This window comes from Prosopis cineraria, unplaced genomic scaffold (genome assembly GCF_029017545.1).
Source record: "Prosopis cineraria cultivar Desert tree isolate PC_DT_omini unplaced genomic scaffold, ASM2901754v1 PC4, whole genome shotgun sequence".
Taxonomy (NCBI): Eukaryota; Viridiplantae; Streptophyta; class Magnoliopsida; order Fabales; family Fabaceae; genus Prosopis; species Prosopis cineraria.
In genome coordinates, this window is record NW_026555335.1 from 45,147 (window position 1) to 59,495 (window position 14,349).

The window sequence follows — 14,349 nt, forward strand, 5'->3', positions numbered from 1 at the left end:
GGAAGTGTATTCTTAGTGGGGGTGATTTCTATCAAATCTTACCACTCATATCAAAAGGTACTAGAGCAAGTATTGTAAACACATGTATTAGTTCATCTTACCTTTGGAAATGCTATAAATTTTTTCATTTGATGAAAAATATGGGATTGTCATCATCTTCACCTAACATTGATTGTGATAAGTTGAAATTTTTTTTCACAATGGTTGCTAGACGTGGAAGATGGTAAAGTGAGACTACTTTGTGATGGTGTGGCAGATATTGTTATTCCTCTAGAGTTTTTGATATCCAATTATTCTGACCCCTTAAATGCAATTATGTTAGCAACATATCCAAATCAATTGGCCAACTTGTCAAATTCCAATTATTTTAATTTAATGATAGTGTTATCCTTGCACTAACCATTGAGAACGTTAGCCAAATCAATGATTTTATGTGTTCTTTATTACTCGAGGAATTAATTGACTATTGTAGTTGTGATATAGTTTGCAAGTCAACACAAGATAGTGATTCCTTTAATAATCTTTGCACAATAGAATTCCTAAACACTGTTAATAGCTTTGGCTTGCTTTCTCACAAGCTTATGTTGAAGAATGGAGCGCCTATTATGTTGGATATTATAAAATATCTTGGGTAGTTTAAAAGAATTATTATAAATTAATATTAATTACCATAGCCCCTACTTAAAAGAAAAACCTTCCCCTTCCTTTTCTCTTTATAAATAAATATTTTTCTCAAAAATACACTTGTCTAAAAAAAATGATATCGAGATTAACATTACCATTGGGTTCAGGGCAGATGAAGCCTAATAAATAATTTGTAGTAAGTTCAGGGTTTAATAACAGTTTATAGATATAATCAACTCTTCTACACACACATTTTTTTTATACTATTAATATGTACAATTCAAAATAAATAGACTTGGCCCAATATAAAACCATGGTTCATATCAATATGTTTAAAAGTTATCCAACTCAAATAAAAAGATTAAGTAGTTATAGTCAAATAACCTATAACAATTATTCAAAATAAAATTTATAAAGGTCCCTAGGTCATGGAAACTATAATTACAAAATAAATAAAAAACCATGTGCCAAGCCGAGAGAAGGGAGCCTAAGCTCACTTCTTTGGTGCCTTCCCTGTAGCTCTACTTGATTGCTCACCTAAAAATGATAAGAAGTAACGTGTGAAATCAAAATCTCAATAACAATTGGTTATTCTAACATATACCAACATATTTTTTGAAACCAGTTTGCAAACATATCTATAGGTATACATATGTATTTTACAACCCATACATAAAATAAGAAATGCAATATTCACAGTTATATAATAATTTCTAAATCAATATCAAATTAAAATAACAGTAATACATTTCCCAACATCATTCTTATGGCTCCCAACTCCCTTATTACTGCTAGCTGGAGCTTGAACTGAGATTATACCCGGCCAAAGGTATATTGTCATCAAAATAGGGCTTTCTTCCTTAAAAGGAGGTGCTCATTGTCTCAAAATGTCAAAGACATTAGGAACTATAAAAAAAGGCCAACCACTATGTGCATAGTAGAGGTAAACCATGCGGCATAAATATTCAGTCATCAACCCCAAACAAACAATTATATTATAGCCATCTTTATTACCTTTTTTGTATCACATAAACAAATGTTATATTTTACAATAAAATCACACAAGTATTAAATATATATATATATATATATAAAATAAAAATCAATATCTCAATATGTGAAAGGATATTTTAATGTTATCTCTTTCCAAACTATAACTAACTTAGATGTATAGGAAACTTCTTAGCCACAATAATAGATTAATCTACGACATTGAATGATATAAATACATTATATATATAGTAATTTATCAATTAAATATAAAATTCAACTAAACTTCTTAAATTTACAACCATATCCTTTTAATCTAAATCCGTCTGATAAAAATCTAAAATTTAATTAAATTAACTTATCTAAATTTCAAAAACACAATTTAATTGATATAGATATCCTATACATCATAAATCATAAATCATAAATTTTATAGTTAAAAACTTAATTTTAAACTCTCAAATCAATTAATAAAATAAATTTAAACCAATATAATTCAAGTACTAATTTATTTCCACTAATTAATAATTTTTGTTGTTAAAAGTCAATATTTACTCTAAATTCAAACTTTAACATTTACTCCACTCATAAAAAATTTACTATCATTAGAAAGCTCTAGACGAGTAAAAAAATATTTATAAAAGGAGTTTTAATAATAGAAATAGTTTTGAATATGAAATCTTACCTCAAAATCTTTTCAAATCTCTTGTCTTCTCCTTCCCCTTCTCTCTCTCTCTCTCTCTCTCTCTCTCTCTCTCTCTCTCTCTCTTGCATGTGTGTTTGTAAGGAAAGGCAAAAATCATAATTGATATACTCCCTTTCCGCCGCCTTACCTCTAAAAATTATTATTATAATATACTTGCTGGTTTTTCCTAATACCACTACCTCTTCTCTTATACATCTATGTGGTGTATATATATGATCAATTATCATTATTATTTCCAATTTCTAAAAACAAAACTTAACATAAAATTATATCTTAAGTTCAAAAAATCTCCTAATTAATTTATTCACCTTCAAACATTCTTTCTATTTTTTATTAATTTTAATTAACTCTAAAAATTAAATTAGAATATTACATTTATGAAAGAATGGAGTTTTAGGGTACATGCGAGTAAGTATATGCTATGATGGATAATACTGAGTATGAACACCAAGAGTTCTAAGTTTGCCCTAAAATACAAACTCATTTAAGACCTTGGTAGAGTTGCGCTTGAGTAGAACACTCAAGCATGAATATGATGTAACCTCCTTAAGGTTAAATCACACTTAACTCTAAATTATGATAATCCAGGGCTTAACTCACAAGAATTACTAAACTGTAGTGTTTATAAATGAATTTCTCAAAATCTATTTCAAGGAATCCTAATTTTCAACTGTTCAAATCTCAAACATGTTTTAAGGACTCCAAATCAGAGTTTTGAAGACAAAGCGAAAGCTTGGAAATCAATTAGGACCCCAAATAATGAGTTTAAAACTCAAAATAGATTTTTAAATAGAATTTGACAAGTATATTGCACAAAATAGATTTTTAAATAGAATTTGACAAATAATGCGCCGCAGCATGTCTCCTCTGTGCCATGCACCGTAGTGTATTGCACAAAATTTGACAGATCAGTGTTGTCATTTGACAGCACAAGGAGCGAACTTCCGACACATCCTAAATCTCCGTCCGATGTCCAATTGAGGTGGTTTTGGTGTCTACACGGAGCTTTCTCCTAGCTCTAGCTAATGGCACTAGTTTTACATTCAAATTGATTTTTTTATCAAAAATTAGACACTAAAATCTATTTCTACCATACTTTCACAAAATCTCCCAAATGGATGTCCCAACTCAACCACAAGTGCCAAAAGCTTACACAAGCTATCTGACCATACTCAATGGACTCTTGCGGACTCGTGCAATACACCACATGTAATAAAATACACTTATTTTGTAAAATCACCACTCAATTTTAATTTTCATAAAACATAGAGGGGGAGGAAAAGTTGCATAAAATTAACCATTTCATTCATATTTCTCTAAAATACATATGTTCATACTTGCACGAGTATTTTGGCCTTATCCTTAGGTTTATAACAAAAGCTCACTAACCCAGGGCATAAAATACACTAGTTAATTATAAAATCATGCAAGTAGTACACCAAACATGATAATTAATCCTAGTTGGCAAATACATTAACAATTACACATATAAACAACTAAAGAGAGACATAAAGAGGATTTACTCCATAAATCCCAAGTCTTTGTGTGTTTTTTTGTAACATCCTAAGTTCCCTTATTAGTAATTATCAATATTTTCAAGGGTAATTTATTCAATTTAGATAAATTGCTATTTAGCGAGGTTTATGGAGACTAATATGGTTTTTAAATCCTTGGACAGCCTTAAAAGAGGGCTAGGTTGAGGTTCAAATTGGCCATGGCACGGAAGGAAGTTTAAAATTTCGTAGGGCTTTTTGTGCTATACGCCGTGGCGGGCGATTCAGTGCGTCGCGATGCATGTGCAAAATCTGCACTTATCAAATCATGGAAATAGACCGAAAATAGAAGAGAGAAGAAGGAAAAATGAGAGAGCGACAGAGAAAAGTTTTTGGTCTGCTAGGGCATGATCCCTAGGCTACTTTGAGGGCATTTGGAGCTTGAATCACTATTGGGTAAGTTGTACATTCTCTCTTCTCCCTCCTTTATGTGAAAATCTAAACATTTAGGGTAATAGGGACTTTGATTTTGGTTTCCTTGGGTTTAGACCGAATCCATTGATTTATTCAAGATTTTGGGGAGTTAAATCAAGCTTTTACCCTTAAGTTTATGAGGTTTGTGGTGATTGAGAATTTTTAATAAGGGTTTGGATGAACCCTAAGTATAATTTGAGGATTTTGGGATAATGTGGGACATTGATTAGCAAATTTAATGTGTTGAAATATTTAATAGGATGGTTAGAGTGTGTGGGAATGGTTGGTATTGTTAGAAAAGGAATTTAAGTATTTTAAGCACTTAGAACCTAGTGAATTTGGAGTTATCTGGAGTAATAATTGATGATTGTCACCTATTGGTGTAGATTGGCATTGCTCGAGCCATATTATGCATATCGAATGTGTAGAACTAACGTTGAGCCATGGTAACCCTTTTTGTGTGACAAAAGGGTTGAGGCAACCATATTATTTATTGTGTTTATTAACTATTGTAACTGTGTAGAAGTAATTTTAAATGATAAAGTTGTGGTTTTAAAAAGTTTTGTGCATAATTTGACATTGTAAATGATTTTAGCATGAAAAAGTGTTTTATAAATGGTTATTGTTTCTAATTAAAATATATCTACTATGTGTATAAGTGTGATGTGAAAATGTGATGAAAAGTAGTGAAAATTGTGAAAGAGCATGATCATAAGGGGTGAGAATTCACCCAAGATATGTGAGAATATGTGTGTGTGGAGATATGTGAGTGAAAAATCTATATGGTCGGGTTGACATCATGGGACATCCGGTGCAGCATTATATGGGACTGTCACCATGGGACATTCGGGCAGTCTGGCAACTCCTTAATACTTGTTAGTGTGTGGCTACGAGTCAATAACGCCTCTCTCACAAGTGTGTGAAGAGGGAAAAACCATAATCCATAGGTCGATTAGATTACCTTTGGCCGAGTATTTCTACCACCTAAAATGTACTCGGGTCAATAAGTAGTTGAACCAGGAGAGCTTATGGTTTCATGTCGGGGAGCATTGGAGGTTTAGTGGTTAGATGATCATGTTAGTGTAAAACTATGTATTTTTATTGAGAAGAGATACATATATCTCATAATTTTTGGTATGCTTGATAGTACAATAGTTTTGATACTTTTTCATGGTTATTTATGGTAATAAACATTTAGTGAGCTATATTGGTTATTGAAATGTTTATCTCAACCTATGATTATATTTTACAGATGAAGGCTCCGGTAAGGGCAAGGGGAAGGAATGGACAATTGAAGAGATGTTTATCTCACACATAATATGCATTTTAACCATCATTTCTCAAACAATGAACTCACATTACATATATATTCATAATTAACTCATATTTTATCATAATTTTTCACCTATAGTAATAAATCACAAGTAATTTCATAAACATCAAGGGTGGTAGAATTAAGGTTTTCTTTTGTCCAAAACCATTTCACAATCAATTATTTGCCAACATGCATCATCAAATTAACCATAAAACATATTTCACAACACAATTAACATACAACTATAAAAATTAAGTTTCCCCCAGTTACCTCAAACCTTTGAGAGACCAAAGGTTTACTCCTCACTATATTAACTTTCCAAAGCTTCATAATCTTGAAAGGTGCCAAGACGAACCTCTCTATAACCAAATCACAAGGATATCATCATCATCTAGCTCTTTAAGCTTTATCATATAAAACTCCTCATACACTATTTTACCAACTCATAACCACTACCCATTCATACCTAATAGGCTTATTAGATTTCATTAATGTACATCATCATTAATAGCACCTCAAAAATCATTAATGCATATTAACCTCTACCAACTACCTTATAAATACTAATTTTAGATATTAAATGCTCTTATGAACCAATCACTTTCAAAATCATCAATGTGGTGTTTCAATACATTAAATTACTCTCATTAGTCTCATTTTAACTAATAGAATCAGACCCATACTCTTATGGACTAAAAATCCATCTCCTAACTCAAACCCTACCATAAATAATCATAAATGAGGGAGAGAAAGGAAGAAGAAGGCACCATAATCTTACCTTGGGTGTTTGGGAGCTCTAATCTTTCAATAATGGGACTAAATATCATGTCTTAGTAGAGCTAAAATGAGCTCTTCATTTTCTTCCTCTTCTCCTCCTGTTCTTTTCACGCAGAAACAAATTAGATATATTTGATTTTTAGCCGTGCGCCGCGGCGCACGATGCCCTTCGCCGTGGCTCATGGCATAGAGGATCCCGTTATGTTTAAATTGTGTCCATGCACCACGAAGGACTAATCATCAATCTAGACCCACTTCTATGTCTAAAATCACATTAATTATGCCATGTTAGCTTCTCTAGCCATACACCTCATTAACTCACTAACTACCTCATTAAGTTAACAAATCAGGATTAAAATTTTTTGGATGTTACATACCACATGCTTAGGATGCTAGTAAAGTGATTAAATGTTGTGTTAGGAGAGCATTCAATTTCCTTTAGCTACAAAATGATTGTAGAGGTCAATAGAATTTAATTGCTCCTTATGATTCTTCTTCCTTTGCAAACATGGGGACCTATTCTATTTAAGAGATAATGGATGTGCTTTTATTGAACGTGCTTTCCTAACCTTGTTTTGCATTTAAGTATGCATATAAACTATAATTTTACCAATGATACCGGTGATGAAAGGATATGTACGTGTATTTATACATTTAATCGTGCAGTTTATGAGTTTAAGGTAAGAGTTACTTGATGAGAAAAGAAATTATCTCCATGAATGACTCTAAGGGATGTGTGACTCTGCTATTATGAGTGAGTCTTCTTAGGGAAGGAAGTTGGTAGAAGAAGTTGATCTTCTTTCATGTAGCAAGAAGAAAGTTCGCAAGAAAGGCAATGAGGAAAAATCAAACATGGATACAAGTGATGGTAAAAAATATACAATCTCATATAGAGATAAGGTGCTAAACATCCTAACCAATCGGACTAGTATTATGAATAAAGGAAAAGTAGCCATGAAAGATGCCTGGAAAGAATATATTGATTAATTATAGTGCTCATTCAATGAGTGTACAGTTAACCATACTATGGCAATAGCAATGGGGGCCAATATAGTAAGCATGATAATCTATATCCATCACTATAAAATTACATAGGCTCAATATGAGACCTGGTGTGAACCTTGAAGGAAATCTCTAATTATAAAATCATTAGGCATTAGTATGCTTATATACAAGCCTCATTCGAAACTGGAAAACATTTAGAAAATAGAGCATAAATTTAAGCTCCTTGATCTTGAAAATGATTATTCCATTGCCTTGTTGGAAACTAATGATGGCTTGGAGTACGTGTATCAAGAGGGCCCATGGATGGTTATAGATCACTATATCTTATTTTGACATTAGATGTTAAACTTTGATCCTTTAAATGCCGATGCTTACCAGAGCATTACTTGTTGAGTTATGTAATTAAGAATCTTTGATAGGTTAAAACATTGAAGGTTGATTTAGTCAAGTCCATGAGATCCCATGGCTAATTTGCTTGAGTTTACGTGAGGCTAGATCTGCATCTCCAGCTTTTGCCAACACTTGAGATTTTTAGTTGAACCTTCTTACTTGAATATGAAGGATTACATCTAGTATGTTTTAATTGTGGTATATATGATCATCACAAAGATGTGTCTTGAGCTTGTGTAGGGAAAGTATGAAGTTAAAGGTATGTAAGGAGACACGAAGGTTTAGGAGTTAACCTATAATGCTTAAGTGACTACGATAGTGAAGAATACTATAACACCCTGAGTTTTTAACTTTGAAATTTTAAGTGTTTAAGAACATTAAATTTTTTAAAATAAGTGATTTATAAATTAATGATATTTATGATATTTATAAATGACTAATAAGGTTTTTGGGTCATTGGACTGCCTTGGAAGAAGGCTAAGTTAGAGTTCTAGAGGACTAAGGCACAGAGAGGCTAAAAACATGTTGAGCCTTTTTATGCCATCTGTTATAGCTAGAGCATTATGCACCACGACGGATGTGCCTAAATTTTATTAAATTAGGTGCATACAAAATAGAAAAGAAAGAAGGAAGGAAAGGAAAAACGAAGAGAGGTCATCTTGGCTCTGCTAAGGGTTAATTGGGAGAGCATTTTGGAGGCATTTTAAGCTTGTAATCCTCATTGGGAAGCTTCCTAAACTTTCTCCCTCTCTTCTATGTGAATTTTCTATGGATTTAGGTATGATTGAGGCTTGATTTCATTTCCCTTAGGTTTTGACCAAACCCGTTAACTTGGTTAAGATCTTGGAGAGTTAAATCAAATTTTTAAACATAGGTTTATGGATTTTATAGTGATTTAGAATTTTTGGTTAGGGTTTAGATGAATCATAAGTGAAATTTGAGAGTTCAGGAGCAACATGAGAGGAAATTTGTATTTATCCAAGTGTTTGGGTGCTAAATGAAATTAATAGAGTGTGTTGGAATTGTTAATGGTGTTAAATTGAGAATTTGGGCATGGTGGGTACCTAATATTAGGCTAAAAAGATGTTTAATTAGAGTTGTAATTGATGATTAGTGTTTAATCTTGTAGATTAAATGTTGATTAGGCGTTGTTATGCTACTGGATACTTGTTGAGCTAGTATTTGACCATGGTAAAATTTCAGTAACAAAAGAGTTGAGGTAACTGAATGATCTAAACTTATTATTTGTGTGTTTGGATAGTTGTGTGGAATTATGAAAAGTTATATTATTGTTTGAACTAGTATATTATTAATATATATAGTGTTTGGAATTTGAAAACTTTATGTTAAGTGGAATTAGTCATATGTTTGCATCATTGTGGTTTTTAGAAAGAGGATTATGTTCAAATCTAGAAACACACACACACACACACACACACACATTCACGAAACTAAATGATTTGTTATGGTAATAATTGTCCGTGAGCAATGCACGTGTGCAGCTATGTGTGGAATTATTGAGCATGATTATTGTGAGAGGGTTAGAGTTCACTCTAGTATTGTTAGGGAATATTGTATGAAATTCATATAGTATACTGGCACTGTGGAGGCCTTGTTGGAAATTGTGACATAGGGCCAATCTTTGTATTATGAATATTGTTATTTAATGAATTTTTCTTTTGTTATTATATTAATTGCATGTTCATTATGATAACTGTATCCTTGGATAATAATGATTGTCCTTAATGCCTCTGGTTGGTCATCTATGAGTGATCATAGATGAGACAAGACTAATGTGATTTTGATTAATTATCAAGATATAAATTAAAGTTGTAGGCACTTGAAAGGATATAAGGTGTTACATCGATCTGCTATGAGAAAGCTATATGATACAAGTCATAAGTTTATCTCATATAAAATTATGTCACTAAGCCCTTTGACCTAAGATCATCATGGATTTTAACATGATGATCACTGAACTTTGACCTAGTGAAAAGTCACCGTTAACTGGGTGATCATAAAGGTTATGATTGATTTTAGTGATATTTATGTAGAGGAATATGAGTGGTCAAGATGAAATTTATCCCTCACATTAATTGAGATACTGGGTCTTTCGATTAGTAAGATTGAGAAAATGTATAGCCATGCTATACTGGAAAAGGATTTTTTCATTGTTAAAGTCAGTCCACTCAGAGTTTGAGAAAGTAATGGTCAAGTAAAGGAGAATGACAATTTCATGTCTCACACTTAATAGAAATATCATGTAACAAAGGGAATGTGATATGGTTATACGATAGGTTATATTGGATCATCAATTCCTATATAAATTAGGTAGTCATAATGTCTTACTAGAGACCACTTATGACTTGTGAGCTAGTAGTGTTATTAGCTTATTGCTAATTTCATATGGACCTACAGGGTCACACACAAGAACAACACAACTTGAGCTATAATGTCTAAGTTCATTGAATTTAAAATGTGTCTAGATTCAATGAATGTGATGCTTTCTCTAGGTGAACGATTTATATATGTATATATGAATGTATGTGTGTGTGTATTTGAATATTTATTTAATAAACATATATATATATATATATATTTATATGTATATGAAATATAAAAGGGTAAAGTAGCAAATTTGGCCATGAACTATTTTTCTAGGAGCATCCGGTGGCTTAAACTATGAAGCAGTGTGAAACAAATCATGAATTTTTAAACATAGAGCATCTAGTAGCCTGCCATTAGCTTCAGTTGATGGATGTTATGTGGGGCCTATAATGACACGTGGCACTTTACGGACACTTCACGTTAATATGGTAAAGGTGCAAATTTAGCCATGAATTATTCTCTGAAAAGTACTGTGTAGTTTCTACTATAAAAACCAGGCCATCCAACACCTCCTCAATTTTGATAAAGCACCATTTATTTTCATACTTATAAGGCCTGCAAAGCATCAATCTCTCTAATTTTCTTGCTTTCATTCTCAATACCAGCTGGAGAAGAAGAGGTTCAACAAGTTCTTATCTGAAGATATTTATAAGGACAAAGCCAATAAAGTAGAAGCTTGATTTTACTACACATGGGAATAGCTTTATTCTAGCTTAATTTAGCCGCGAATTATTTCTTCTACTTTATTAACATAGTTTTCATAAATGTCTTCAGATAATAATTCTTTGAACTTCTTCTTGAGCTAAGATTGAGAACAAAGGTAAGAAGATTAGAGAGATTGACACGTTGTGGGACTTATAAGTTTAGAAATAAATGGTGTTTGATCAAAATTGATGGGATGGTGTTGATGTTGGATAGGGAGGCATAGTAGAAGATTAAAATTTTAAAGTCTCTATTCTGATATAGACTGAACAAACTCGTTTAAGTCATGGTGGATAGAAGAGTTACCTTTTAATTCTATGAAGTTGGCGCACGTTCTCTTCAAGAGTTTAGATCTTAGGAGCTGACAACGTAGATCTGCTCCTTCTATTGATATCCACACGAACAGCTTTCTAACTTGAACAACATGCTAGCGTTCTCAGCGTTCGTTCTTTTTTGAATGTTAATTTTCCTTTCTATAGGGTGTTTCATGGCTCTCAGAGTGTTTTTGCTATCAGAACTTTTCTAACTCTCTTCTCTTTCATGAAGGATGTCCCTACCTATATATAGTACATGGATCAGGGTTTTCGTCTTTCACTTAAAAGCCCACGAAAATTTAATTAAATTTATGTCATAAATTTAATCCATGATATTGTATTTAATTCAAATTTATCTTATAAATTTAAATTATAAAACTAACATGATATTTTCTCATATCATGTTAGTTATTAAATTTAATCTATCATATAAAATTAAATTTAAAACTTACAAATATAATATAATATAATATATATCATATATACATATTATATTATACACACACACACACACGAATATATATATATACATATATATTTCAAAATATATATATATATATATTATATTATATATATATATATTTAATTTTATATATCATATACACATATCATATATATATATATATGTTATACATATATACACATATGAATATATATATATTAAATATATATATATATATAAATATAAAATTATATTTTGAATTTTATATTTCATATAAAATTATATATATAAATATTTATCAAATATATATATATATATATATAATTCACTTACCCTATATTATATTTATTGAATCTAGACATACTCCAGATATAATGAACTTGGACATTATAATTGGAGCTAGGCTGTTCTTTTGTGCGACCTTGTAGGCTTATATGAAATTGACAGTAGGCTAATTACGCTATTAGCCTACAAGTCACAAGTGGCCTTTAGCAAGACATTGCAATTACCCAATTCATATGGGGATCAATGATCTGATGTAATTTATCATGCAATCATATCACATTCCTTTTGTCACGTAATATTTCGGTCAAGTATGAGACATGGAATTATCATTTCCCTTTACCTGACCGTTACTTTCTCGATCTCTGAGTGGACTGATAGTAGTAATAAAAAAATCCTTTCCATTGTAGAATGGCCATACATTTTCTCAGTTTTACTTATCGAGGGGCCCAATAATATCTCTCACCTAATGTGAGGGATAAGTTCTATCTTGACCACTCATAATGCTTTGCATGAATATCACTAAACTCAATCATAGCCTTTATAATCACCCGGTTAAAGGTAACTGTTGACTAGGTCAAAGTTCAGTGGTCATCATGTAAGGATCCATGATGATCTCAAGTCAAAGGGCTTAGTGATATAGTATATGATATAAACTTATGACTTGTACTATGCAGCTTTCTCATGGTGGGTTAGTCCAACACCTTATACTCTTTCAAATGCCTATGACTTTGATTTATATGTCTATAATGAATCAAAGTCAGATTAGTCTTGTTTTATCTGTGAGGACCGATCGAGAATATTTAGGACAATCACTATAGTTTGTCTAAGGATACAACTATCATATTGAATATGTGATTGTTATGATAACAAAAGAAAAATTTAATAAATAACAATGTGCATAGTACAATGATTGGCCATAAGGCACAATTTTCAACAGTTGAATGGTCTGTTTTTTTATAGTAAATGCTACCTTGTGCTCCTCAAAAAATAATTTGTGATTGAATTTGCACCTTTACCATATTGCTATAGAGTGTCACGTGTCATTGTGGGCTTGACATAACATCTATCAGTTAAAGTTAATGGTGAGCTATCGGATGTTCAATTTTTTAAAGTTCGTGATTTATTTTACATCATTTGATAGTTTAGGCTACCAAATGTTCCTCGAAAACTAATATATGGCCAAATTTGTACCTTTACCCAATATAAAATTCAAAATATAATATTATATATACATAGATATCTGAAAAATATTTATAATTTTATATGATATATTATGTTATATTATATTATGTTACTTTTAATTTTAGTTTTTTATAGTAAATTAAATTTAATAACTAACATGATATGAGAAGATATCATACTAGTTTTATAATTTAAATTTATGAGATAAATTTAAATAAGATATGATATCATAGATTTAATTTATGAGATAAATTAAATTTTATTTCGTTGGCTCTTTTTTTAATATGAATTAATTAAGAATTAATTAATAAGGTATAATTTTGAAATAATTGTGATTATTTTTGAAAATTCATAAAGAGAAGGCCAAAACTCTAATGTATACAATATAGAGAGGGATAAGCTTCTCAAGAGAGACAAACTCTTAATGGTAAAATATTTTGGGAGCTACAAACATACCCTAGAGAAAAGAAAAAAAAAAAATGAATGTCTGACAGAGGCCGCAAGATTAGATCTTCTAAGGCTTCTAAGGTTCGGGGCTTGGGGCTTGGGGTTTGGCATTTAAGGGTTTGGGGTTTAGGGGTTAGGGTTGAGGGTTAGGGGTTGAGGGTTGGGGCTTGGGGTTTAGGGCTTGGGGCTTGGGGCTTAAGTGTTAGGGTTTAGGGTTTATGGTTTAAGGGTTTAAGGTTTAGGGGTTAGGGGTTTAGGGTTTGGGGTTTGGGGTTTAGGGCTTGGGGTTTGGGGTTTCTGGTTTGGAGTTTAGGGCTTAGGGCATAGGGTTTGGGGCTTGGGGCCTGGGGTTTGGGGATTGGGGCTTGGGGCTTAGGGTTTGGGGATTGGGGCTTGGGGCTTGGGGCATGGGGTTTGCGGCTTGGGGCTTGGGGCTTGGGGTTTGGGGTTTTAGGGGTTTAGGGTTTAGGGTTTTAGGGTTTAGGGTTTGGGGTTTGGAGTTTGGGGTTTGGGGTTTGGGGTTTGGGGTTTGGGGTTTGGGGTTTGGGGTTTGGGGTTTCGGGTTTGGGGTTTCGGGTTTGGGGTTTCGGGTTTGGGGTTTAGGGTTTAGGGTTTAGGGTTTAGGGTTTAGGGTTTAGGGTTTAGGGTTTAGGGTTTTAGGGTTTAGGGTTTTTTAGGGTTTAGGTTTTTTAGGGTTTAGGGTTTTTTAGGTTTAGGGTTTAGGGTTTAGGGTTTTTTAGGGTTTAGGGTTTGGGTTTAGGGTTTTTTAGGGTTTAGGGTTTGGGGTTTGGGGTTTGGGTTTGGGGTTTGGGGTT